This window comes from Panthera leo, chromosome B2, assembly GCF_018350215.1.
Source record: "Panthera leo isolate Ple1 chromosome B2, P.leo_Ple1_pat1.1, whole genome shotgun sequence".
Classification (NCBI taxonomy): Eukaryota; Metazoa; Chordata; class Mammalia; order Carnivora; family Felidae; genus Panthera; species Panthera leo.
Window position 1 is genome coordinate 25,528,799 of NC_056683.1, and position 27,749 is coordinate 25,556,547.

At 40.5% G+C, this 27,749-nt stretch overlaps 2 long non-coding RNA genes across 2 annotated transcripts in view; one reads left to right on the forward strand and one right to left on the reverse strand.

Moving 5' to 3' along the window:
• Positions 1 to 23,189, forward strand: part of LOC122219627 — a 43,335-nt gene extending 20,146 nt beyond the window's left edge. Inside the window, exons 2-3 of the long non-coding RNA XR_006202497.1 lie at positions 19,904 to 20,010; positions 20,759 to 23,189. This is a non-coding gene — a long non-coding RNA (uncharacterized LOC122219627). The remainder of the gene's footprint in view (positions 1 to 19,903; positions 20,011 to 20,758) is intronic.
• On the reverse strand, positions 8,157 to 27,747 carry LOC122219628. Its single transcript, XR_006202498.1, has 4 exons — positions 27,646 to 27,747; positions 22,851 to 22,930; positions 9,048 to 9,128; positions 8,157 to 8,516 (listed from the first exon to the last, which is right to left on the reverse strand). It is a non-coding gene; the product is annotated as an uncharacterized LOC122219628 (long non-coding RNA).
• Between the last annotated feature and the right edge of the window lie 2 nt (positions 27,748 to 27,749).

Consider the following 27,749-nt stretch of genomic DNA (forward strand, 5'->3'; position numbering starts at 1 on the left):
CTTGGCTGCCTTTTGTGGTGCGTCACAGGAGCTCCCTTAACCCACTTCCTCACCCCAGATACTCCTCGGCCCCCACCGCTGGGCCCACCCACTCCAGAAACACCTGCCCCCCAGCCACCTCCCCTGCCTCATGCACTCCCTGCCTCCTCATACAAACCTCCCAGATCAACCATTTCCCACAGAGGCGTCACAGGTACCTCCTCTTCCTTCTTCTTAGTACCTTCAAATATTGGAAAGTACCCAGAACTAGTTGAATTTCTTTCCTTGTGTCTTCACTATACATTCTTAGTAATTTCATCCATTCACATGGAACTGCCTGGAATAGGGATGCTTATGGCTCCTTACGTCTCACTCTAGAATTAACTGCTAATTCTGAGGCTCCTGCCTGTTTTCACGACATCCTTGGTGTCCTTGGTGACACATTCATTTGGGAGGTCCCACAAACCTCAGAAGGAACGTATCGTCTTCCCTGTTCTGAGGCGGCTTCCTCGTGAAACTGGCCCTGCGGCCCGTGGCTGACCCTAAGTATAAATTTAGCTACAAACTAGAATAGTCCTTGACTTCTCCTCCTCCTCCCTAAGCCTATGTGGCCAGTCACCCGGCATGGCACTTTTCTCTCCTACTTCTCCACCAAAATTCTTTCCTCTGCATTCCAGCCATTGCTAGTCTGTTGTAGTGGCCTACCCACAGGCTCCCCAGGGGCTTTCGCCAGTGGATGATGGGCCACATTATTTTGCTAAAATTCCAAACTACTCCTGTCCAACATTTGTTTAAAACTATGCATGACTTTCTAAACCATAGATCAAGTTTAGACTCCACAACCTGCCACAAGGGTCCTCCCCCTGGGTCTCCAACCACATCTCTGACAGGGCACCCTGCAGACCCACTCACGTAGGCCCTGCGTGGACTTGGTCTTCCCGCTGTTGTTACAGAGCTCATGGCTAACTGGCCAGCAGTGCATTCATGTATCTCCTCTCCCCTGGGGCCCGAAATCCAGGTGAGGACTTTGAGCACCTAGTTTGTATTTTTCATCCCCCAAAACATGTAAGGAAAGGTCTGCATATTTGCTCTTTGAATAAACTCACTTACGGCAGTTTGTAGAGAAGTGGGGAATTCACAGGCATACAAGGGTCCCAGGAAGCTCCTACATACTGGAGAGGAGAAGCCTTGCTTTTGAGATGTGGCATTCTTTCTGTGAGATCTGAGGACAGTAATTTCATTGTCACAGGTCTTATTTGTTCATCTGTAAAAGGAAAACTAGTTTGATGCTAATTCATTTTAATGGCTGGAAGTCAAACCTTTCCACAGTTCAGTATTTATGACACTGTAGCACTGTGGCCCTGGCATTCATACGTATTATTTGTGTTAGTCATATTTAAATGAATTCCTATTTAGACTTTTTGGGGGAGGTCCACATTGTTTGAAGTTCCAGCCCTCTCAAAAGCTTTACTGTGAGAGTGGACTGGACCACCAAGAAGAAGTGGGAGAAGGAGTTATTCTGTTACCTCCCTCCCACCCTACTGACACTGGTGTGAGCTGAGACACACCCCAGAGGCACACTGTGTGTGAATGTGTGTGCATGCCTGTGTGTCACGGCTATGGAATAGATAATGATGGGAGATACCATGCCACTGACCAGCGCCTGGATGCTGAAAAGGATTGGAAATGAGGAATGGAGATGAAAGAAGAGAAAAGACAGGAGAAACTAGAAGTAGGCAAAAACAAGGCATTAAAAGTAGTTAACATCTAAAAGTGAGGTTGATGGGATATTTGAGTTCATTTTCACCAATTCGGACAGGACAGTGAAACTCACACACAGACACACGCTCACCAGCCTAGGTTTATGCCTGCAAAACTCTCAAGCTCAAATAAGGTCAAATTCAAATTTTATTTGTGTCTCTGCTCTTTGCTTCACCTAGTTCTCTCCTTCTTTGGTCCTCTTTAGTTGGTGGATCCCAGTGCTTTGAAGTTTGAATAGCTCTTTCTGGCTCTCAGCTCTTTCTTTATTTCCTGAAATGTCTTTAGGTGTAAGGTGAGGTCGTGTGGACTGGAAGAGGCCTGGAAGAGGCTGGCCTCTGCTCTGCCGAGGGCTTGCCCATGGCCAACACACCAGCCTTCTAGAAACTACAGCCTTCAAGTATAATCAGTGCAGCTGAAGGATCCCGAGGGGCTTTGTGATTTGAGGACAGTTGAGGAACTTTAACATTTAACATGATCTATGTCACTATTATACTTTCTTGGTTGACATTTTCACACATCCTTTGAGACTTAAAACAACTTATATTAGTTTTGGCTGTTCTTTATTTAGAGAATGGCCTTTGCACATTTTTTTTTTAATGTTAGACACTCCCTCTTAAACTATTTTTGGAGGAAGCTTACCACAAAACATCCAACTGTGAGATGCTCATATTGAAACCGAGATCCCTTAGTCTCATCCACCCAGCTCTGCTTTCCTCCCACTGTGCCCTAATAAACTCAAAGGACTGTTCTTAAGGCTTAATGGAGCACAGTTTCAAAACTGCATCACTTTGTAGCCCCCCTGGGAAACAGGAAGATGAAAGATCAGATGATGACCCATCTGTGAAAATGAGTCTGTAACAGCATGGTGGTTCCCCAAAAATTAATCATAGAGGTATCATATGATCCAGCAATTTCACTTCTGGGTATTTACCCAGGAGAATTAATAGCAGGAACCAGATATTTATATATCATTGTTCATAGCAGCACTATTCATAATAGCCAAAAGGTGGACACAACCCAAGTGTTCATAGATGGTTGAATGGATAAACCAAAGGTGCTGTATACATACAAGGGGATATTATTCAGTCTCTAAAAAAGAAGGAAATTCTGACACATGCTGAAATATGGATGAACCTTGAGGACATTATGCTCAGTGAAATAAGCCAGTCACAAAAGGACAAATATATGATTCTCCTTTTGTGAGTTATCTAGAATAGTCAAATTCAGAGACAGAAAGTAGAATGGTGGCTGTCAGGGGCAAGGGTGGGAATGGAGAGTTAATTTTTAATGGGTTTTCAGTTTCAGTTTTGCAAAATGAAAAGAGCTCTATGGACGGATGGTAGCACAACAGTGTGAATGTACTTAATGTGACAGTGCCTTAAACTGAACATTTAAAAATGGTTACGGCAGTAAGTTTTGTTATGTGTATTTTACCATAATTAAAAAAGAGTTAAAAACCTCAAATCTGTGCATGATGAACCTTATATCTGGATAGAGTTTTCAGTAACCTTGTTTTGCTTAGTTTTGAATTTCTTAAACTAGACACTATCTTTCATATATATATATATATATATATATATATATATATATGTTTATTTTTGAGAGACAGAGAGAAAGAGAGAGAGAGAGGGTGTGCGTGAGAAGAGGAGGGGCACAGAGAGAGCAAGACACAGAATCCAAAGCAGTCTCCAGGCTCTGAGCTGTCAGCACAGAGCCTGATGCGGGGCTTGAACCCAAGAACAGTGAGATCATGACCTGAGCTGAAGTTGGATGCTTAACCGACTGAGTCACCCAGGCGCTCCTGGACACTGTCTTTCTTATGTGGCTTTAAAATTTTTTGAGCTAAGAGCCAACAGTCCTAATATTTTTATGGAACCAGAAAAGACCCCAAGTAGCCAAAGAAATGTTGAAAAAGAAAACCAAAGCTGGAGGCATCAGAATTCCGGACTTTAAGCTGTATTACAAGGCTGTAATCATCAAGACCATATGGTATTGGCACAAAAACAGACACATAAATCGATGAAATAAAATAGAGAACCCAGAAATGGACCTACAAATATATGGCCAACTAATCTTTGACAAAGCAGGAAAGAGTATTCAGTGGAAAAGAGTCTCTTTGGCAAATAATGCTGGGAGAACTGGACAGCGACATGCAGAAGAATGAAACTGGACTATTTTCTTACACCATACACAAAAATAAATTTAAAATATAAAGACCTAAATTTGAGGCAGGAAACCATCAAAATCCTACAGGAGAAAATAGGCAGCAACCTCTTTGACCTCAGCCACAGCAGCTTCTAATTGGCATATCTCCAGAAGCAAGGGAAATAAAAGCAAAAATGAACTATTGGGACCTCATCAAGATAAAAAAGCTGTACAGTAAAGGAAACAATCAACAAAACTAAAAGGCAACCAACAGAATGGGAGAAGGTATTTGCAAATGACATATCAGATAAAGGCTTAGGATCCAAAATCTATAAAGAACTTACCAAACTCATATTCAAAAAACAAATACTCCGGTGAGAAATGGGCAGAAAACCTAAATAGACACTTTTCCAAAGAAGACATCCAGATGGCTAACAGACATGAAAAGGTGCTCAACATCACTCATCCACAGGGAAATACAAATCAAAACCATAATGAGATACCACCTCACACCTGTCAAATGGCTAAAATTAACAACAGATGTTGGTGAGGATGTGGAGAAAGGAGAACCCTCTTGCACTGTTGGTGGGAATTCAAACTGGTACAGCCACTCTGGAAAACAGTGTGGAGGTTTCTCAAAAAATTAAAAATAGAACTACCCTATGACCCAGCAATAGCACTAGTAGGAATTTATCCAAAGGATACAGGAGTTCTGTTTCAAAGGGGGCACATGCACCCTGTTGTTTACAGCAGTGGTATCAACAATAGCCAAGTATGGGAAGAGCCCAAATTTCCATTGACTGATGAATGGATAAAGAAGTTGTGGTATTTATATACCTTGGCAATGAGAAAGAATGAAATCTTGCCATTTGCAACAATGTGGATGGAAATAGAGGGTATTATGCTAAGCGAAATAAGTCAGAGAAAGACAGATATGATTTCACCCATATGTGGAATTTGAGAAACACAACAGATGAACATAGGGGAAGGGAAGGAAAAATAAGATAAAAACAGAGAAGGAGGCAAACCATAAGAGACTCTTAAATACAGAGAACAAACTGAGGGTTGCTGGAGGGGTGGTGGAGGGGGAAGGGGTAATAAATGGGTGATGGGCATTGAGGAGGGTACTTTTTGGGATGAGCACTGGGTGATATACAGTATGTTAACTAACTTGAATTTAAATAAAAAAATAAACATAAATAAATAAAATTCCAACTCTGCCTTCAAAATGAAATAAAATGAAATAAAGCTTTTCAGGTAAAAATATACATGCCTGTAAAAAACAAATAAAATAATAGAGAAAAGCAGATTGCAGAGCTGTGGTACTGTAGATGATTTGTCCCTTTATTCCCCAAAATGTTTTCAATTATAATGGCAAAGCAACTCAGGGAGGCATGGATGAACTTCAATATTATATTGAATAGTAGTCCAGTCAAAAATCAACACTTCTTGTTAAATAAGGTTTGTTGAGACCTTATAATAATTTGCTAAACTTCTTTTAACGAATAGTAAACTGTAATAACTTTTTTTTTAAGTTTATTTATTTTGAAAGGGAGAAAGAGAGAGAATGGGGGAGGGGCAGAGAGAGAGAGAGAGAGAGAGAGAGAGGGAGAGAGAGAGAGAGGCAGAGCATCTTAAGTGGGCTCTGTGCTGACAGCAGAGATCCCAGTGGGGGACTCACTCATGAACTGTGAGATCATGACCTGAACTGAAGTTGGACACTTTTAACCGACTGAGCCACCCAGGCCCTTCTCTTGGAGGGCATCTTTTCATACTTTCCATGTGCATGATGGATGAATCCTGCTACTCCTTCTGTGGGAGTGTGTGTCATACAGCTGCCATGAGACGTAGCAGCTGGGCCCACATGAACATCTCAGTAACAAAAGCAGACAAAAGCATCGGTATATTAGAGCAAAATTGCATCTTTGATAAGTAAAATAAAACTATAATTCTTTCACAAAAAGGCAAAGGATTTCAATTTTATTTTAAACTTTTGTAAAAAACCTATTTAAAATTCAAGAATGGAGTTATCTAAATGAACTCGTAAGTGGGTATTGTTAGTATGTGGTTATGTGTAGTGGAAGAATGCCACACAAAGTTGAACTTCCATCTTCTGGAGTTATTTAGAGGGGATATAGAATCTGCTCCAAAGAGGGTTATGTGTGACCTTCTGTACAAATGAGGTAATGGGCCATGCTTTAGGGGAATAGTTCTTAGCCTCTTTGTGTTTGAGGTTTCTTTGATGATCTAATGAATGTGTCCCAGAGCATTTCCATTTGCATAACCTTTTACACATAATATCAGGAGTATTTGAACACCACCCCTGCAGCGCGACTGTGGAGCCCAGTTGTAGTTTCCCTGAGGTTCTGTTCTCCCGTTTACTGTTCTCCCGTTTACTGAAGGACGGAGGCTTTGGGTTGGGGGTAGGAGACATGGGAAAAACCTATATTCTCATTCTGACTTGACATTTAAATTTCAATCTGGTCTGTAAAATTTGTAGTGAAACATTTTCATTTTTATTTCTGCTTTTTCTCTTGTTCCCTGAGGCCATGTTAGATTCAATCCCAAAGACTTTTTTTCTTTTTTTTCTGCGTCCTGTTATCATGCCTTTTGGATATGAATAATTCTGCTCCACTGGTTTTCAGTGGGAGGAAACTGTGTCCCCTTGGGAGATATGTGGCAATACCTGGAGACACTTTGGATTGTCATAATTGAGAAACTGCTACTGGCATCTAGTGGGTAGAGGTCATGGATATTGCTGCACATCCTAAAACACACAGAGAGCCCCCACAATGAAGGACCAATCATATGACCCCAAATGTCAGTAATGCTGTATAGTTGAGAAAGCCTGTGCTAGACAATTAAATTCCTTTTCAAAAAGGAACCCACTTTGATCTTTGGTACAGAGATTTGTTTGGAGGTCACTCTTTGGGGAATTAGAATGCAGTGTTCAAAGCAGTTGGTGGTGTTTTCTGTTAACAGACACTTTTGTTTAAACAAAGATGGACATATTCACCAAGGTTTCCACTCACTTCTCAATGAAGCTAATGAACATGGCACACAGTGTTTTCTCAGAACTACCGACAGCCTTTGGAGAAAAAGTGTGTAAAGGAAAATAACAGAGAAACTACAGAAGAGCAGAGAATGATGAACAGATATTCCTTGACTTGCAGTGGAGTTATGTCCCAATAAACCCATCATAAAGTGAAAATATCCCAAATTGAAAGTGCATTTAATATACCTAACCTATCAAACGTTGTATCTTAGTCTAGCCTACCTTAAAGGTGCTCCAAATACGCTGTGCTTAGTCCACAATTGTGCAAAATCATCTAACACAAAGCCTATTTTAGTGTTAATGATCTCATGAAATTTATTAAATACTGTACTAGAAGTGAAAACCAGAATGGTTGTGTGGGCACAGAGTGGTTGTAAGCATACTGGTTGTTGACCCTGGTGACCGTGTGGCTGCCTGGGAGCTGCGGCTGCTGCCCAGTGTCATGAGAGAGGATAGTCCCGCATATTGCTAGCCTGGGAGAAGTTCAAAATTCCCAATATGGTTTCTACTGAATGCGTGTCACTTCTGCGCCAACGTAAAATAAAATCATAAGCCAACGTGTCGTAAGTTGGGGGCTGTCTATAACTCCACTGCCTTAAAATTGTGCTTAGAAATACACTTTTGTAATTTTGAATTTTAATACTATTTCTGAATTATGTCTTTCTTTTTTATTGTTTTCTGACACATCTCTCTGGTGTCACTCTCAGTATGTCCATCCTCCTGCACCCATACCTGCTTCTCCCCCTTGCCTCCCGATCCCCCACCCTGCTGTAGAAGTCAGAAGCTCAGCCATCCGGAGTCCTCCCTGGTCTTAACCTCTGGTGGGTGAACTGGTTCCCCTGCAAGATCTCTTTAATTTGCCCCCTCTCCTGAGTCACACTGCTGCTGCCTGAGTTCAGAGTCTCACTGTATCTTCTACACTATTATTTTAATTGCTACTTGACTGGTCCTCCAAGCACAGCCTGGTCCTTTCCTCTGTCTCACAAATCTGCACTACTGGCAAAAATAGTCTTTCTAAATAAAAATCTTACTGTGAAACTGAGGCCTTTGAATCGGGCTGGCTTCTATAAAATTCCTTAGTCCAGAAAAACCCTTCTTTAATGCAGTAAGTGAAGCAAAAAAACAAAAACAAAAATAAAACTACCATATAATACACAGGGTGATGTAATGAGATTAATGAATTGGTGGAATGATCCTGGCCATCTGACTGGTTGGCAGTGCCCAGAGTTGTTCTGTAAGTCACAAATACATCCTTGCCCTGGTGGTGCCATGCCATGGAGGTTGCCTGCTCTGGGCTTAAGTCTCCTTGGCGATGATCCTGGGTCCTTTGGCTGGCTGGGTCTTCCAGGATTAGCTGTGGTGATTCCAGGAAATGTCTGGTTAATGTTCATTTTTGAACATCAGCCTGATCTTTCAATATTGGAGGATGATATTAGGGGCACAGGGAATGACCTGCCACTTTTCTTGGTTGCTTGGCTTCTCTTTCACCGTACTTCTCTTTCTTCTATAAAAGCTGAAATATTTGAAAACACGTGATGAGCGGGAAGATGGGAGCCAATTGCCAAGCTCTTTATATCTGAAAACAAGTAATTATGGGGAGTTCTCTGTAGATTTTATAGTTCTTTCCTGATTTGGCCTCAGAATTAATTTTCAATTATCATTCCCTGCCATTGCATTCTCCCTAACCCCTACCCTGAAAACACACACACACACACACACACACACACACACACACACACACCCAGACCTATTCCAGTCCATTCCCAGAAGACCTTTCTTACTCTCTGTTCTCTTAAGTTACCATGACGATCCAGATTTAAAATGCTTTTTCTCTTTTTGTTCAGTTGGAGACCTATATTTTTAAATGATCACATCCCACTATGAAGCCTTTGAGTCATTCCACAAATATATTTCAGACACTGTGGTGGTTGATGCTGTTGACAGAAAATGAGTGTAGGAAAGTGAGGCCATCATAAGGCCTACAGTCTGGTGTGGGGGGCAGAAGTTAATGGAGTCCATATGGAGTATAAGTGTGGGACAGGGAAATTCTTGGCATTGGGGGATCATAGCTGCCACCATCCATTTTCTCATAACACCCTGAAAGTACCTCTCTATACTTTCGGCCTCTGTCATCAGGCTCTGAGTCACCTCAAGTCAGATACTGTGTCTTGAACTTGATGCCAAGCACCTAGCACAGTGACAGACAGATAGTAGATGGTTATACTTTTTTGTTAATTGAGTAATGAATCTTGAAATGCAGCATAACCTGTGCAAGTATTTATGGTAGAAACATGGTAAGAGGGGGAAAAAGTGTTTTCAAAGTTGTGGAAACTTTTACGGAATAGAGCCCCACTCAGTATTTGTGCTCTTTGTAAGGAATCCTCTCAGAGCTCCCTGAGGCAGATCTAGAGAGGCTGTCCTGTGCTAAGGATACAGAAGAGTCACAGAAAAGACAAGTAGCTAGGTCACACAGTGATGGTGTGAGATGCTAGCTTGGGGGGTCTCTGAGTCAGGAAGGAAAGAGGGACTATGTCTGGCTGGGGCATAGTATTTTCAGGTTTAGCCCTGTGACTCGGTTATCAGAGGGCTGTTTGTGTGTGCTTGCTGGATCCCCAGGCCAGCAACACAATTCTGTTATTTGTCTTGGGTCTGTAAGGTCATGAAATAGTGATTTTCAAAAAATACTTAAACCTCCTCCCTTCTGGACAGCGCTGGGAAATCCCTGAAAAATGCTTCCTTTTTGGGACCCTGTTTATCTTTTATCTGGGAGGACTCTTAAAGGTCAACCAGATATGGAAATATTTTTCAGATACTACAACTTTAATAAGATGGGAAAGATTTTGATGGACAAAAATAATTAACTTATTTCAAAACATCTCAATTCTTAATCTTTTGCTGAATGGATTTCATGTCCCCTGTGTGTCTTTTACTGGGGGGAAGAGAGAAAAAAACCTAAAATCATTTTCATATTCAAAGTTCTGTTTTTTCATCCTTAGTCAAATCCATCTTCTGTCCTTGGCAGTGTGGTTTGGATTGGAGGTAAGTTTCCTCTCAGCCCTGGAGCACGGAGACAGACAGCACGTGTGTATCATGCTATCATGCTCTACATTTACTCACTTTCTTGCAATGTAGGTGACAATGATGCCTATTTGCCTTTTTTTCTCCACCTCTAAATGTACCATCTTTATTTAATTCAGTATGGATAAATGATTGGTACTTTCTAATTTTTATCAGTGTGTGAATCCCTGTGATGGATATCTTTATTTTAATTTTATTTATTTATTTATTTATTTATTTATTTATTTATTTATTTATTTATAAATTTACATCCAAGTTGGTTAGCATATAGTGCAATAATGATTTCAAGAGTAGATTCCAGTAGTTCATTCCCTATGTATAACACCCAGTGCTCAACCCAACAAGGGGCTTCCTTAATGCCCCTTACCCATTTAGTGCATACCCCCACCCACAACTCCTCCAGCATCCCTCAGTTTGTTCTTTGTATTTAAGAATCTCTTATGTTTTGTCCCCCTCCTTGTTTTTATATTACTTTTGCTTCTCTGCCCTTAAGTTCATCTGTTTTGTATCTTAAATATGAGTGAAGTCATATGATATTTGTGTTTCTCTAACTAATTTCGCTTACCATAATACCCTCTAGTTCCATCCACATAGTTGCAAGTGGCAAGATTTCATTCTTTTTGATTGCCGAGTAATACTCCATTGTGTGTGTGTGTGTGTGTGTGTGTGTGTGTGTGTGTATACATACATAGCTCATATATATCTCATATATACATACGTACATATCTTACATCTTCTTTATCCATTCATCTGTCAATGGACATTTGGGCTCTTTCCTTACTTTGGCCATTGTCTGTAGTGGTGCTATAAACATTGGGGTGCATGTGCCCCTTTGAAACAGCATACCTATATCCCTTGGATAAATACCTAGTAGTGCAATTGCTGGGTCATAGGGTAGTTCTATTTTTAATTTTTTGAGGAACCTTTGCACTGTTTTCCAGAGTGGCTCCACTAGTTTGCATTTCCACCAGCAGTGCAAGAGATCCTCTTTCTCTGCATCCTCATCAACATCTGTTGTTGCTTGAGTTGTTAATTTTAGCCATTCTAATCAGTGTGAAGTGGTATCTCATTGTGGTTTTGATTTGTATTTCCCTTATGATGAGTCATGTTGAGCATTTTTCATGTGTCTGTTAGTCATCTGGATGTCTTTTTTTTAATGCTTATTTGTTTTTGAGAGAGAGAGATGGATAGAGCATGAGCAGGGGAGGGGCAGAGAGATAGGGAGACACAGAATCTGAAGCAACCTCCAGGCCCTGAGCTGTCAGCACAGAACCTGATGTGGGGCTCGAACCCACAAGCAGTGAGATCATGATCTGAGCCAAAGTCAGACGCTTAACCAACTGAGCCACTCAGGCGTCCCACCTGTATGTCTTCTTTGGAAAAGTGTCTATTCCTGTCTTTTGCCCATTTCTTCACTGTATTATTTGTTTTTTGGGTGTTGAGTTTGATAAGTGCTTTATAGATTTTGGATACTAACCCTTTATCTGATATGTCATTTGCAAATATCTTCTCCCTTTCCATTGGTTGCCTTTTAGTTTTGCTGATTGTTTCCTTTGCTGTGCAGAAGCTTTTTATTTTGATGAGGTCCCAATAGTTAATTTTGGCCATTGTTTCCCTTGCCTCCAGAGATGTGTTGATTAAGAAGTTGCTGTGGCCCAGGTCAAAGAGGTTTTTGCCTGCTTTCTCCTCAAGGATTTTGATGGCTTCCTGTCTTATGTTTAGGTCTTTCATCCATTTTGCATTTATTTTTGTGTATAGTGTAAGAAGTGGTACAGTTTCATTTTTCTGTATGTTGCTGTCCGGTTTTTTCACCACCATTTGCTGAAGAGACTGTCTTTATTCCATTGGATATTCTTTCCTGCTTTGTCAAACATTAGTTGACAATACATTTGTGGTCCATTTCTGGGTTCTCTATTCTGTTTCATTGATCTGGGGGTCTATTTTTGTGCCAGTACCAGACTGTCTTGATGATTACAGTTTTGTAATACATCTTGAAGTCTGGCATTGTGATGCCTCCAGCTTTGGTTTTCTTTTTCAGGATAGCTTTGGCTATTCGGGGTCTTTTCTGGTTCCATACAAATATTAGGATTATTTGTTCTAGCTCTGTGAAAAATGCTGGTGTTATTTTGATAGGGATTGCATTGAACATGTAGATTGCTTTGGGTAGTATTGACATTTTAACAATGTTTGTCCTTTCAATCCATGAGCATGGAATATTGTTCAATTTTTTGTGTCTTCTTCAATTTCTTTCATAAGCTTTCTATAGTTTTCAGTGTATAGAGTTTTCACGTCTTTGGTTAGGTTTATTCCTAGATATTTTATGGTTTTTGGTGCAATTGTAAATGGGATCAATTCCTTTATTTCTCTTTCTGTTGCTTTATTATTGGTGTATAGAAATGCAAATGATTTCTGTGGGTTGATTTTATACCCTGTGACTTTGCTGAATTCATTGATCAGTTTTATCAGTTTTTTTTCTGGAATCATTTGGGTTTTCTGTAGAGTATCATGTCATCTGCATAGAGTGAAAGTTTGACTTCCTCCTTGCTAATTTAGATGCCTTTTGTTATTTGTGTTGCTTGATTGCTGAGGCTAGGACTTCCAATACTATGTTGAATAACAGTCGCATGAGTAGACATCCTTGTTGTGTTCCTGACCATAGGGGGAAAGCTCTGGTTTTCCCCATTGAGGATGATAATAGCAGTGGGTCTTTCATGTATGGCTTTTATGATCTTGAGTTATGATCCTTTTATCCCTACTTTCTTGAGGGTTTTTATCAAGAAAGGATGCTATATTTTGTCAAATGCTTTCTCTACATCTGTTGAGAGGATCATGTGGTTGTTGTCCTTTCTTTTATTGGTGTGATTTATCCCAATGATTGTTTGTGGATATTGAACCAGCTCTGCATCCCAGGTATAAATCCCACTTGGTCATGGTGAATAATTGTTTTAATGTACTGTTGGAACTGGTTGGCTAGTATCTTGTTGAGGATTTTTGCATCCATGTTCATCAGGGAAATTGGTCTGTAGTTATCCTTTTTAGTGGGGTCTTTGTCTGGTTTTTGGAATCAAGGCAATGCTGACTTCATAGAATGAGTTTGGAAGTTTTTCTTCCATTTCTGTTTTTTGGAACAGCTTCAAAAGAATAGGTATTAACTCTCCTTTAAATGTTAGGTAGAATTCCCCTGGAAAGCCATCTGGCCCTGGGCTATTGTTTTATTGGAAGATTTTTGATTACTAATTCTATTTATTTACTGGTTATGAGTCTGTTCAAATTTTCTATTTCTTCTTGTTTTAGTTTTGGTAGTTTATATGTTTCTAGGAATTTGTCTATTTCTTCCAGATTGCCCAATTTATTGGTGTATGATTGCTCATAATATTCTCTTATTGTTGTTTGTATTTCTTCAGTGTTAGTTGTGATCACTTCTATTTCAGTCTTGATTTTATTTATTTGGGTCCTTTCCTTTTTCTTTTTGATCAAACTAGCTAGGAGTTTTTCATTTTTGTTAATTCTTTCCAAGAACCAGCTCCTGATTTCATTGATCTGTCATACTGTTGTTTGGTTTCTATAGTAATGAATTCTGCTCTAGTCTTTATTATTTCCTGTCTTCTGCTGTTTTGGGGTTTTATTTACTGTTCTTTTTCCAGTTCTTTAAGGTGTAAAGTTAGGTTGTGTATCTGAGATCTTTCTTCCTTCTTTAGGAAGGCCTGGATTGCTACAGGCTTTCCTCTTATGACCACCTCTGCTGGGTCCCAGAGATTTTGGACTGTGGTATTATCATTTTCATTGGCTTCCATGTACTTTTTAATTTCCTCTCTAACTTTCTGGTTAGCTCATTAATTCTTTAGTAGGATGTTCTTTGGTCTCCAAGTATTTGTTGTCTTTCCAAATTTTTTCTTGTGGTTCATTTTGAGTTTCATAGCGTTGTGATCTGAAAATATGTATGGCATGATCTCCATCTTGTGTACTTGTTGAGGGCTGATTTGTGTCCCATTATATGATCTCTTCTGGAGAATGTTCCATGTGCAGTGGAGAAGAATGTGTATTCTGCTGCTTTAGGATGAAATGTTCTGAATATATCTGTTAAGTCAATCTGGTCCAGTGTGTCATTCAAAGCCATTGTTTCCTTGCTGATTTTCTTTTTAGATGATCTGTCCATCGTTGTAAGTGGGGGTGTTGAAGTCCCCTACTATTATCGTATTGTTATCAATGAGTTTCTCTATGTTTGTGATTAATTGATTTATACATCTGGGTGCCTCCACCTTTGGAGCATAAATGTTTGCAATTGTTATATCTTCTTGGTGGATAGACCCCTTAATTATGATATAATGCCCTTTTCTTCATCTCTTGGTACAGTCTTTATTTTAAAATCTAGATTGTCTGATATAAGTATGGCTACTCAGGCTTTCTTTTGGTGACCATTAGCATGATAGATGGTTCTCCATCCACTTACTTTCAATCTGAAGGTGTATTTTGGTCTAAAATGTGTCTCTTGTAAACAGCATATAGATGGATCTTGATTTCTTTTCCATTTTTTGACTGGAGCATTGAGTCCATTGACATTTAGAGTGAATACTGAAAGATATGAATTTATTGCCATTATGTTGCTTGTAGAGTTGGAGTTTCTGGTGGTGTTCTCTGGTCCTTTCTAATCTTTGTTGCTTTTGGTATGTATGTATTTATATTTTCATCTTTTCTCCCCTCAGAGAGTGGCCCTTAAAATTTCTTACAGGGCTGGTTTAGTGGTCACAAACTCTTTTAATTTTTGTTTGTCTGGGAAACTTTTTATCTCTCCTTCTATTTTGAATGACAGTCTTGCTGGATACAGAATTCTTGGCTGCATGTTTTTCCAATTCAGCACATTAAATATGCCTTGCCACTCCTTTCTGGCCTGCCAAGTTTCTGTGAATAGATCTGCTATGAACCTGATCTGTCTTCTCTTATATGTTAAGGACTTTTTTTTCCCTTGATGCTTTCATAATTCTTTCCTTGTCTGAGTATTTTGTGAATTTGACTATGATATGCCTTGTTGATAGTCAATTTTTGTTGAATCTAATGGGAGTTCTCTGTGTTTCATGGATTTTGATGTCTGTGTCTTTCCCCAGGCTAGGAAAGTTTTCCATTGTGATTTGCTCACATAAACCTTCTACCCCTTTTTCTCTTCATCGTCTGGGACTCCTTTGATTTGGATGTTATTCCTTTTTAATGCGTCAGAACTCATTGTAGTTCTCTAATTCTTATATTGTGCTCATTTGCCTTAGTTTCCCTCTTTGTTTCTGCTTCATTATTCTCCATAAGTTTGTCCTCTATATCGCTGATTCGCTGCTCTGCTTCATCCATCCTTGATGCCATGGCATCAATTTGAGATTACATCTTAGTTATAGCATTTTTAATTTTGTCCTCACTAGATTTTACTTTTCTTATCTCTGCAGAGGGGAACTCTATGCTTTTTTCAACCCCAGCTTAGTATTATTATTATTATTGTGATTCTAAATTCTGGTTCAGACATATTGCTTGTATCTGTGTTAAGTCACTGGCTGTCATTTCTTCCTGTTCTTTCTTTTGAGGTGAATTCCTTTGTTTTGTCATTTTCAAGGAAGAAAAAGAATTAATGAAATAAAAAATAAATGAAAATAAATAAATAAAATTTAAAAATTAACAACAACACAAAAAAATCAAATAAAGGATGCTAGATCTTAGGTGTGTTTTGGTCTGGTTGTTGAGAAAAGCTTGATAGAATAGAGAAAAAAGGGGAAGAAAAGGGAAAAAAAAGAAAAGGAAAACGTTTGAAAATTTAAAAAAATGAATACAGTAAAATAGAATAAAATGAAATGAAAGTAAAATAGAATTTTAAAAAAATTTCCAAAAACGTAAAAAAATATATTAGGAAAAAAAATTTAAAATCTTTTTTATAAAAATGGAAAATAAAAACATTTTTTTCTCTTTCTGTATTCAAGAATAAGAAAAAAAAAGAAAAAAATTGAATAGATGGACCAGTGAACAGAATTAAATATGATTGAAATTACATCCAGTTTCCCCTAGAAGTCAAACTAAGATGCACTTTATAGTCCGTAAACTACACAGGCGGAGAGACTTGTGGTGTTCCTCTAGAGCGTGGTTCGTGCTCCGTTCTCCACTAGATAGTGCTGCTTAGTATACTGGAGTGGAATGTGTGGCGTGTGTAGGCGTGTATGCACATGCATGGGAGGGGTGAAAATGTGTTACCCAGCTACCCAGTCTCTAGTATCAGAACTCTGTGCTCCCCCCACAGGTAATCAACCACCCCTTTTTGTTTCTGCTTCTGTCCATTACTAGACCATTAGCCTGTCAGGTGGCACTTCCCTCCTGAGTATTATCTCAGATGGAGCTGTGTTTCTAAACCCTTCACTTCTGAGGACCCTGTTGCTTTGACTTGCTCTGATCCTTTGGGGGAGGGTCTTGCTGATCAATGGCTGGATACCAGCCAGTACCCAGAAATGTTTGCACAACCATGCTGCTGCACATGCCCAGAGACTGTGGCCAGGTGCCATCTAGCCCCAGAAAAAGTTCACAGGATCATGTAGCAGCAGCATTGCAAAGATTATGGTAAATCGCAACACATATCTGGTGCCCAGCTTCACCCTTAATGGCCTTCTTCCAACACCAGCAAACGTGGCTGTTCTCTGGGGTTTGCTGGGACCTTTTCCTGTGGGGAGGCCGCACAGCCTCTACCAAATGCCCTCTCAGCAGAGGAACCGCCTCTCCCCGTGTGGCCTGAGGCCCCCTTAGACTTGGCTGTCTGCTCCTGGGGATTCACCCTTCCCACCAGAGCCCCTCCAGGTATCTGCAGAGTTTCAGATTCTGCACTCTGCTGTTTATAGAGACTTAATGGAATTTAAACCCTCTCCTTTCTCCTTTCTCCCTTCTCCCTTTCTTATTAAGTCTCTTATGGCTGTTTCCACTCTTTATCTTTCTCTCCAGCTGCTTTCTGTGGTGGGGGGGGGGGGAGTTTCTGTACTCTCCACCTGTCTTCATCCTCTCTCTGCAAGCAACTACCCTCGCAGCTTCTCTCTCCCAGTTCTCCTCTCCACACCCTATACCTGCTGAGTTCTGTGGTTCCAGTTGTCCAGATTGTTGTGTTAATCCTCAGATCAGTTTTTTAGGTGTGCAAGATGGTTTGGTGTTGATCTAGCTGCATTTCAGGGATGAGAGAGGCAAAAAAAACTTCCATGCTGCTCCGCCATCTTGGCCCTGAGTCCCAGTGATGCATATTTGTTGTCTTAAGATTGAGGACTCTACAATTCTGAGCTCAGGAAAAAAGTGTTACCGTTTTTAAGACTGTTAAGGCTAACATTAAACCCTTTCCTACACTCCCTTTTGAATGTGATGATGGATGGGATCAATAGCTTGGATTTGGCCTCCATCAACTTAATATACATATTACTCAAATATATAAAGTATAAAATATATTTGAATACATTTTTAAGCTTTATAGTTATATAGTTATATTTATATGATATAACTTCAGGATGGAAGGATAACTCCCTTTGGCCAACAATACCTTTTCTCACCAGAACCTTTTCCCCAAAGGCTGGAATATTAGTTGATGATCCTCTTAACTTGGAGAAATACTTTTTTTTAAGTTTATTTTATTTGTTTTGAGAGAGAGCAAGCGAGTTCATGAGCAGGGAAGGGGCAGAGAGACAGGGAGAGAGAGAATCCCAAGCAAGCTCCATGCACTGTCAGCACGGAACCCCATGGGGGGGCTGGATTTCAAGAGTCATGAGATCATGACCTGAGCTGAAATCAAGGGTCCCATGTTTAACCAACTGAGCCACCCAGGTGCCCCTTGGAGAAAAAAAAAATTAAGTTTATTTATGCACCTTGACAGAGAGAGAGAGAGAGAGAGAGAATCTCAAGCAGATGCATTGTCAGCAAGGAACATGATACAGGCCTTGAACTCACGAGCCATGAGATCATGACCTGAGCTGAAGCTGGACGCTTATACAACTGAGCCAGCCAGGTACCCTGAGAAATACTTTTAAATTGGAAGATCCATGGGGGTATTTCTTTATGCAGGTTTTCAAAAGAGAAAAAAACACAATTCCTTCCAAAACTAATATAGAAAGTTTATGTCTCTCTATATTTGCCACTCTATTCTCTCTATTTGATATGTGGGAACAATAGCACTTTGTACTCAACACTAAGATGTACTGATGAATATTTTACATTTATCAGCATAAAAACACAGAGGTAAAAACTCTCTTATCTATCCCTGAGGGGTTCTTCCAGTTAGATGTGTCATTTTGGGGGGTAAACTATGCTCATTTTTCAGTAATCTAATTTTGATTTCCTGTTTTTGTTAGGAAAAAGAAACAGTATATATGATATTTAAGCCAGATAAATTAAAAACAGGGTATATAGGGGCTTCTGGGTGGCTCAGTTGGTTAAGCATCCAACTTTAGCTCAGGTCATGATCTCACAATTTGTGGGTTTGAGCCCTGCGTTGGGCTCTGTTTTGACAGCTCAGAGGCTGGAGTCTGCTTAAGATTCTGTGTCTTCCTGTGTCTCTTCCCCTCCCCTGCTTGCACTTCGTCTCCCTCCCCTGCCTCTCAGAAATCAACATTAAAAAAAAAAAACTTTAAAACAGGGTTTATAGACAGATCCAAACACCAGACCTGGGGCTGCCCTATGCATTGGAAGACACAATATCATTCTGCCTCCTGACAGCAATACCCATCTGGCCATGGTAAGCCCTAAGCAGTGAGTCTGAGTGTCTGTGGATTCCAGCCTGAGCTCGTTTCTCTAATTCCATCCACAAGCCAGCATTCGGGGACTTTCCAACTTTGGGTTATTACAAATAGCGCTCGATGAATACCACTGCATGTCTTTTTGTGAACATGTATATGCATTTCTACTGGGTATTGAATTGCTGGTAAGGACATGTTTTGATGAAGCTAAGAGAGTGTGCCAAAAATATAAGGACATTATTCTTTATTCTGAAGGGAGGGGCTTGTTGAAGACTCAGTAATCATTGAACAAGAGTATTAGAAAAGAGGGTAGGGATTGATCTAGTCAGTGTTTCTCAAATATTAATGTGTCTAAAAATTGTTATAGGTTGAGTTGTGTTCTCCGAAGTTCATATGTTGAAGTCCTTACCCTCCTGTACTCAGAATGTGACCATATTTGGAGATGGGGTCTTTAAAGAAGTGGTTAAGTGAAAAGGAGGTCGTTAGGGTGGGCCTTAACCCCACACGGTTGATGTCCTTATAAGAAGAGGAGATTTGGACATAGACACAGAGGAAGAACCATGTGAAGACCCAGAGAGAAGATGGCCATCTACAGGCCAAGGAGAGAGGCCTCAGAAGAAACCAACTTTGTTGACACCTTCATCTTAGATTTCTAACCTCCAGAATTGCAAGAAAATACAATTTCTGTTGTTCAAGCCACTCAATCTGTGCTACCTTGTTATGGCTATCCTCGCAATCTTGTTTAAATGCAGACTCTGTTCAGTAGGTGTGGGTGTGGACTCAAGGTTTTTATTTCTAACAAGATTGCACATAATACAGATACTGCTGGCCCATGGACCACACTGTGAGTAGCAAGGATCTAAACCACAAGTGAGGAACTTCTCTTAGGAGGAGAGACCTCTCTCTCTAACAGGAAAGGAAGAGAGTTCAGGATGGAAAAGTAAACTTGTATGTGGGAGGTAGAGGATCAGTGGCAAACTGGCTCAGCAGATCCAAAAGGGATGTGTATGTGTTGGGTGGGGGAGGAAGAGGCCCTGAATAATGATGTTTGCTGGTTCCTGTGGTATAAATGCTCTCTCAGTGGCTGACTTTAATTACCAAGATTTTAACAACTGGCTTGCAAAGTTCCTGGAAGTTTGACAATGGCCTCTTGCCACAGGTAGGGCCAGCTCCAGCTCACGGCTGTCCTGGGTGCTGCGAGGGGCCTGCCTGATTTCCCTGCCTTTTCTCATGGGACCAGAATGTGCTTCTCTTGTGGGGACACAGGTGAGATCTTTCATGGCTACTTGAAGAAAATTAGTAGAGACGAACTAGAGCTGATGTCCCATGAGTTGTCGTTGAAGAGGAGCGCTCACTGGAGCTCTGGGTAAGGGGAGGAGCAGATACAAGTGGAAGCCCCTGTATCTCCTTTCCTCCTTCCCTGTGGACACTCAGAATGAGTGACAGCTCCTAGGGGCCAGGCTGACTCCAGGGCAGGCAGCTAGCTTGCAAGTGAGGGCAAATGGGAGATGCCGGAAGTTATGCTTTTGTAATTCCCATTTCCGCTCTCAGCTCTCAGGAAGAGCCCACCCTTCCTGCACAGATAATCTTTGATTTTCTCCTCTTCCCTAGTTAGAGAGAGCTACGACCTTTGTCTCTCCTTTGTCAGACTGCCCTCTGACTCACAGTAATGTCAGTAAATGTAACAATCGATTATAAGAATTTTGAATTAGGTATTTCAGATTAAATATTTTAAATGAGTTTAGGGAAAAATAGTTCTTTTTGAAAAACTCTGCTGGCCTTAGTTGTTTTGTAGCTGTTTTACTCTTGTGTCCCTAGGACAGGGAAAACATGAGAACTTGGGAAGAGTTTTGGTGTGTTTATAAGAAGAAAAAATCTGTGCATTGTCTTGGACCAGAACTTCCCACGTAGTTACACCGGGGGTGTGGGTGCTGGGAGACAGGTGGGGGATAATACATGTGTGCATGGGCACATTATGTTATCTGGATTCTAGGATTTAACTTTGTTTTTCCAGGTGGAAAAAACACTAACATCTGAGAAGTTCAGATCCTGGACAAATCCAAAAAAGCTGACTAAAGAAAGTTCAATTTCTCCTCCACAGATTAAAGCTGGAGGAGACTTACAGCTTGGAGTCTTTTTTTTTGAAGTTTAGGACTGGTGTGTTTAAGGAAGCCAAGGCCAACTTTCCTGGAATGTTAATAAGAAGTGTGTGTCCAAGGTCATGCACAGAAACCTTGCAAAGGGACTAGTGAAGAAGGCACAGAGGCAGTGTCTGTGCTCAGGACTGCCTGGGCCACAGAACAGAACCCAGACTTCATGGACGGTCCTTTTCTTCTCTTCCTCTGGCACCACAAAACTGGCAGCATTTTGTTCTGTAGTGGGTTCTCTTCTCCATAAAAAGGCACGGTTGCTGGCCATGTCCTCCCTTCCCCTTCTGCCTACCTTGCCTTGATTTAAATCTTGAGTGACCAAATCAGTGTAGCAATTTGCATGGCAAAATAAAATGTGTGCACTTGGGTGGTTTGTGAATGTTTGTTGGGAGCATTCCACAGCTGCTTGAATAACTGAGGCTTTGGATGTGTGATGTTTGGGGCTGATGCTTGTTTTGCAATATTTGAGGTGTCCTTGAGTGGTTCTGCCCTCCCTCTATAATCTGGGATGGCTCTCCTCTCAGACTGTGCTTACTATTTGTGGGTGTTTTTGGAGTATCTCAGGGATCCATGGACCAGTCCTCTGCTCTTCTGTCCTGGGATCACATCAGAGCTCTGCTGCCCACTCCTGCCAACCTCCTCAGGAAATGCCAGTGCCCAGGCCCTGTGGCTCACAAAGCCAGAGATCTTGACATGTTAACCCTGCAGCCACCCGGGGTTTGTCTCTTCAACAATTGAGGCAGTATCCCTCAGTGTCTTCTTCAGTGCCACACACAGCCCTGCATGTTCCATATCTCAGAGAGTCCCTTGTAGAAATAACTGAGGTACATGTCCAGGCCTTAGCAATGAGCTTCAGGACTGGGCTAGGAGGTGGTACTCTGAAGCAGAAGCCTGCAGCCCTCTCCATCTCTGTCCCTGGAAGCACACACCAAACTCTGCCTAGTTCTCCTGAAGCCCCCAAGGAAACCCTCACATACTCACCAGCTCCTGGGAACAATGGCCTGTGTTTATCACACATGCTCCGATGTGGCTCAGGCGTATCTCTTGCTAAAGAAAAGATCTCCCTACATTAATGTATATTTTGATTACAAAAGAATATGTGTCGTGGCAGAAATTTGGACTACAGAAAATATGAATAAAATTTAAGTTGTCCACAGATCTGTGGCCACGCACTGAAGAAGTTCTCAGACAGACGTGAGCGGACATGCAGGGCTGCCTCTGGGAGACAGCAGCAGCCACAGCAGCCTGCACACAGCCTTTATTTCCTATCTCATTAGATAGAAGTATCAAAGAAGATCACAGCATGGAAAGAGGGCACAGAGGATCTTTAGACATTAACCAGATATGCACCTGGTGGCTATGTGAAGGCAGGCAGGGAGCACATCTAGTTTCAAGGAGTGTCAGGGAGTTATAGCAGGTTTTGTATCTTAACTGTCCCCTGGGGGATCATGAGGCTCTGTATCTCATAATGCTATTGCCTTCAACAGCCTTTAGACCAGAACCTTGGTGACAGTTCAGCTATCCCCATTCACCCTCCAGGACATATAATACATTCTCTAGAAATAACTCCACACAAATCCACACCCAGCAATCACTACTGTTGATGGTGAGATGTGTATATTTTTATATATCCCCTTCCTTGGGGAAGGTCATTGAAAAGGCATGACTGCCAGTTGACCTGTGAGCTGGATCCAGGCCCTCAGAGGCTCCACACACTCTCTCCCCTGTCCTGGGTATGTGGGTTTCACTTACCTTTCCCACTTGCAGAGACTGCTCCAAGGACACGGTTTTGAGACTGATGTGGCGTGGAAAATATCTGCATGGTGTATGTGACTGAACTCAGTTAAGGTCTCTTTAGAAACTTTTTAAGATTTGGTGGGTGGGTGCTGGGATCCATTCATCTTGCTGCCACCCAATACAAGCCAAGCTTAATAAAACTGTCACCTGTCTACCAACCTGGAGTGGCCTGCCTCTTTCTTCAGTCTCTCCCTGCCCTCCGAGCATGTAGCTGGTTTCATATTCTTCCAAGGAAGTTCCTAGGAGGGTTTCCAACCAACAATATGTATGGAAATAAAAACTTATAAACACAAGTTAAACTTTCACACAAGTTAATCATAGACTTCTATAGCACCTACTTACTATGAACCTTAATTGACTTGTATGATTTTCCATATTTTTTGTGATCTATTTAGTTGTAGACAATTTGGGTAATTTAAATTATTTATATTACATGCTGCACTGTTATATTATGTACTGTACTGTTGCTCATTCCTTAATGTTTTAAAGGAAGCCTTCCTAAACATAATACTGTTGAGATAAAAGTTGGGCATATTTTAAGGCTTCTTCCAAATTGGTCTCCAAAAAATAACTGATTTACACTCCCACTTGCACCATCACTGACTGCTGCCTGGCTTATTTTTTAAGACTTGGACTGAATCATGGTTGCTCCTGCTTCTACTTTGGATTCACGGCTCATTGGTCTGTTACCTGAGCCATTTACATTACAGCTCTTATTAAAATCTACCAAGCTAGACTATGTTCCTGGTTAGACCACATCCATTTCAGGGACCGTGCTTTCTAAACTGGATTTAGGGAAAAAATTAATCCATAGGACTGGGAAACAGGCATCTACAAATTTTAATTTTTTTTTTGTCCTCTAAAAAATTACTTAAAAATTTTATTGAGGTATAATGAATATAATGGACTTCACATAGTTGACATGTACAATTGGATAAGTTGTGATATTGTAGGCACTGGTCAAACCATCACCATGATCAAGATAATTAGCATATCCATCACACCCTAAAGGCTCTTCTTATACCTTTCAGTCTTTCTCTCCCATCCCTCCTTGCCCCATCTTACCCACATACCCTCAGTCTCAGGCACCCACTACTCTGCTTTCTGCCACTATAGGTTAATTTGCATTTTATAGAGTATTATGTAAATGGAATCATACAGCATGTACTTTCTGGGTATGGCTCCTTTCACTCAGTATAATTATTTTGAGATTCATCCATACAGTGTGCATCAATAGTTCATTTTTTAATTACAAAGTTATATCCCATTGTATGGATACATTACAGTTTGCTTCCATTCATCTGCTGCTGGATATTTGGGCTGTTGCAAAGATTTTAACTATTACAAATAAAACTGCAATGATCGTTCATTTGCAAAGTCTTTGTATGAACGTATGTGTTCATTTCCCTGTGTGAATACATAGGAGTGTGAATAGCTGAGTCATATGGCAGGTTTAAATTTTTAAGAAAATGCAAAATTTTTTTCCAAGATAGTTTTACCCAGTAGATCAAATGAGAGTTCCAGATGCTCTGTATCCTCACCCACACTTGGTATGATCAGTGTTGGTAATTTTAACCATTCTAATCGGTGTATAATGTTATCTCATTGAGGTTTTAGTTTGCATTCTCTAATTCTCTAATGTTCAGCATTTTTTCATGTGTCTATTTGCAATCCATATATGTTCTCTGGTGAGATACCTTTTTAAATCTCTCACACATATTTTATTATTTTGTTGGGGAGAGGTTGTTTGTTTATTGAATTTTGAGCATTATTACAAATACCAAGTTCTCTATCAGACACACGACTTGCAAATACTTTCACAAATCTTGTGACTTGAGTTTTCATTTTGATAACAGCATCTTTCAAAGAGGAGTTCTTAAATTTAACGAAGTCCAATTTATTAAACTTTTTTGTTTATGTATTGTGCTTTATCTAAGAACTCTTCGCCTAAGTCAAAGTCAGAGAGAATGTCTCTTAAGTTTATACTATAACATTTTATGTTTTGGCCTATGATCCATTTTGAGCTCATTTTGCGTATGTTGAAAAGAGCATTCTTCCTCCACTGAACTGCATTTGCACCTTTTTCAAAAATCAACTGATCATATATACATGGCTCTATTTCTGGACTATATTTGATTTTGTTGATCTAATGTGTATCTTGGTGCCAATACCACAATACTTGATTATTGTAGCTTAATAGTAAGTTTTGAGGTAATGTAAGTCCTCCAATTTTATTCTTTTTAAAACATTTTTTAATGTTTATTTATTTTTGAGAGAGAGAGAGAGAGAGAGAGCGCGTGTGTGCATGAGCAGGGGAGGGGCAGAGAGAGAGGGAGATAGAGGATCCAAAGTGGGCTCTGTGCTGACACCAGAGAGCCTAATATGGGTCTTGAACTCAGAAACCGTGAGATCATGACCTGACCTGAGCCGAAGTCAGTTGCTTAACAGACTGAGCCACCCAGGCACCCCTCCAATTTTATTCCCATTTTTCAAAATTGTTTTGGCTATGTTGGGTACTTTGCTTTTTCCTATAAATTTGAGAATTAGACTCTGTTGACCTTTGGGCTGTTGTTTTCATATGTGTTATGAACCCCACAATACATTGTTATTATTTTAAAGACACTTAAAATACTATTTAGGGGAGCCTGGGTGGCTCAGTCAGTTAAGCATCTGACTTCGGCTCATGTCATGATCTCACGGTTCATGGGTTTGAGCCCCATGTCGGGCTGTGTGCTGACAGGTCGGAGCCTGGAGTCTGCTTCTGATTCTGTGTCTCCCTCTCTCTCTGCCCCTCCCCTGCTCATGCTCTGTCTCTCAAAAAATAAATAAATGTAAAAAAAATAGTATTTAAAATATTATCTTTTAAAGACATTTAAGAAATAAGAAAGAAAGCCTTATGTATTTATCTGATACTTATTAACAGTGCTCTTCTTCCTTTGGGTACATCCTTGTTCCTTTATTATTTTTATTCTGCCTGCCTGAAGGAATTACTTTCACACGTCTTGACATGCAAGGTTGGCTGGTGGTGAGAACTTTCAGGTTTCATATGTCTGAAAAAGTCTTTATGTTACCTTCATTTTCGAAAGGTATTTTTGAAACATACAGAGTTCTAGATTGATGGTTTCTCTTTTTTCTCCCAGTATTTTAAAAATGTTTCTGCACTGTATTCTTGCTTGCATTTTTTCCCCAAGAAAACTCGGATATCATTTTCATCTCTGTTTTTCTGTATCTTTTTTCTTGGATCGCTTTTAAGATTTTCGTTTTGTCTTTTAAGCAGTTTGATCATGCAGTATGATGATGAAGTGAATAAAAACCTACAGTGTTAAAACTCAGCAATAAAAAGACAAATAATCTAATTTGAAAATGAGCAAAGATTTGAATGGATTTTCCCCTGAAGGAGATTTACAAAGAGCCAGTAACCACATGGGGAGGTAAAAGATGCTCAACGTCATTAGTCATCAAGGAAATACAACTCTAAAACATCATGCAATGCCATTTTCACACCCTCTAAAGTTAAAAAAAAAGAGACCATAGATTTCGAGAAACTGAAACCCATGTACACAGATGGTAATAAAATTTTGTAGCTGCTTGGAAAAATAGTTTGGCAGTTTTTCATAAAGTTAAATACAGAGTTACTATATGACCTAACAATTCCACTCCAGGTATAGACCCAACAGAAATGAAAACATACATCTAAACAAAATCTTATATGTGAATGTTCATAGTAGCATTATTCATAACAAACAAAAGAGAGAAAAAACCCAAATGTCTACCAATTGATGAATGAATAAATAAAATGGACACACACACACACACACACACACACACAATATTATGTCATCAGTCACTAAAAGAAATGAAATATAGATCACTGTTACCTTGAACCAGCAAAGATCAACCTGAGAACACTGTGCTAAGTGAAAGAAGGCAGTCACAAAAGACTATATTATATATGATTCTATCTATAATATCCCACAATAGACAAATCTAGGCAAAATGGATTAGTGGTTGCCGGGGGCTGTGGGAAGAGGGAATGGAGAAAATCATGAATGGGCATGGTGTTTCTTTTTGAGGTGATACAATGTTCTGGAGTTAGATAGTGGTTATAGTTGTACAACTTTGTGAACAGACTAAGAACCACTGAATTGTATGCTTTTAAAGAGTGAATATTATGGTCTGTTAACAGGTCTCAATAACGCTGTTAGTTTTTGAAAAGGGAGGCACCCAGGGTGTGAAATTTAAGGAGGCACTCACTGTCAGGGTCACATTAAGTACAGGGGTTAACCCCTAAGAGTGTGTGCCTCTTTACATTTAGTTACCTGGCTTGCCTCTCTCCCTAATTCAGACCCTCAGGAGAATGCACTAATTCAGGTTTGAATTTGAAATAGGAAGAGAAATCTGCTTCAGAAAGTCATTTAATCTGTTCTCTTCCTCTGAACATCATCACATCAACAAGAAAGGCTTCTAGTTGCTGGGGTCTCTGGTCACTGGCCACGAGGGATGGGAAGAATGTGGGTATCTGATGACCTTTCGAACAACCGAATCAACCATCCGCAAGCCCGCCCTGCGTCAGCACCCCCATGTGCTGAGGCAGTCCGGCTCAGTCTGTCTGTTCCCATCACTTTGGAGATAAATGGTAGCGACTGCATACACAGCAGCACCAGAGCCCAAACACCAGCAGGGGAAAAGGGCTCAGGTCCTAGAAGGTAGGCCGCCTGGCTTCTGTGTCTGGGTTCAGAACAGCTAATTAGTGTGGGATCTTGAGCAGATATTTTATTCTAGCTGACTCTTTCATCTGTGTAAGATGAGCGGTGTGGAATAAGACCCACAGGCCTGTCACTCCACCTTTGCTTCTGGAAGTAGACAAGCCCAGGCTAAGTTCTGTCGCCCCTCGCTCGCGTCCCCGGGGTGTTCTCCACTTGTGAGCGAGCGCGGCGGTACCAGCCCGACTCACCTATCCGTTTGAAAGTGCTTTTCCTTTCACAATCGGTTTGGGAGGCAGTCAGCCCTTCCAGTGACCCCCGCAGGGCCTCACACGCGAGGCGGGGCTGCGGAGGG